The following is a 529-nucleotide window of genomic DNA, read 5'->3' as shown; positions in this document are numbered from 1 at the left end:
CTCTGTCTGAAAGGAAGGAAGGAAGGAAGGAAGGAAGGAAGGAAGGAAGGAAGGAAGGAAGGAAGAAAGAAAGAAAACAGTATTGCTTTCCTAAAATTTCAAATTCTAATTGTTCATTGCTGGTATATAGGAAAGCAATTGATTTTTTTTGTGTATTGACCTTGTACCCTGTGACCTTGTTTTATATATTTTCATTAGTTCCAGGAGTGGTGCCCCCTATAGATTGTTTGGGATTTTCTACCATCTCACACATTTTAATAAGTTGCATTTTTATTTTCACTTAATTTGAAATATTTTAAAATTTATCTTGAGACTTCTTCTTTGACCTCTATGTTATTTAGAAATTTGTTGTTTAGGCCGGGCGCGGTGGCTCAAGCCTGTAATCCCAGCACTTTGGGAAGCCGAGACGGGCGGATCACAAGGTCAGGAGATCGAGACCATCCTGGCTAACACCGTGAAACCCCGTCTCTACTAAAAAATACAAAAAACTAGCCGGGCGAGGTGGCGGGCGCCTGCAGTCCCAGCTACT

The sequence above is a fragment of the Mandrillus leucophaeus genome, unplaced genomic scaffold (assembly GCF_000951045.1).
Source record: "Mandrillus leucophaeus isolate KB7577 unplaced genomic scaffold, Mleu.le_1.0 Scaffold946, whole genome shotgun sequence".
Lineage (NCBI taxonomy): Eukaryota > Metazoa > Chordata > Mammalia > Primates > Cercopithecidae > Mandrillus > Mandrillus leucophaeus.
This window is presented reverse-complemented; position numbering follows the sequence as displayed.